The sequence below is a fragment of the Odontomachus brunneus genome, unplaced genomic scaffold (assembly GCF_010583005.1).
Source record: "Odontomachus brunneus isolate Ranch 3 - 2012 unplaced genomic scaffold, Obru_v1 Obru_scaffold_288, whole genome shotgun sequence".
Taxonomy (NCBI): Eukaryota; Metazoa; Arthropoda; class Insecta; order Hymenoptera; family Formicidae; genus Odontomachus; species Odontomachus brunneus.
In genome coordinates this window covers 73,319-73,744 of record NW_022639738.1, presented here as the reverse complement: position 1 = coordinate 73,744, position 426 = coordinate 73,319, and positions in this window count along the sequence as shown.

Below are 426 nucleotides of genomic sequence, written 5' to 3'. Positions count from 1 at the left end.
CACTTTGTGTGTGTGTGTGTGTGTGTGTGTGTGTGTGTGTGTGTGTGTGTGTGTGTGTGTGTGTGTGTGTGTGTTAGATGTACAACTTTGCTTCCGCCGTCTTTTTTTTCCAGTGTGTGTGTGTGTGTGTGTGTGTGTGTGTGTGTGTGTGTGTGTGTGTGTGTGTGTGTGTGTGTGTGTGTGTGTGTGTGTGTGTGTGTGTGTGTGTGTGTGTGTGTGTGTGTGTGTGTGTGTGTGTGTGTGTGTGTGTGTGTGTGTGTGTGTGTGTGTGTGTGTGTGTGTGTGTGTGTGTGTGTGTGTGTGTGTGTGTGTGTGTGTGTGTGTGTGTGTGTGTGTGTGTGTGTGTGTGTGTGTGTGTGTGTGTGTGTGTGTGTGTGTGTGTGTGTGTGTGTGTGTGTGTGTGTGTGTGTGTGTGTGTGTGTGTGT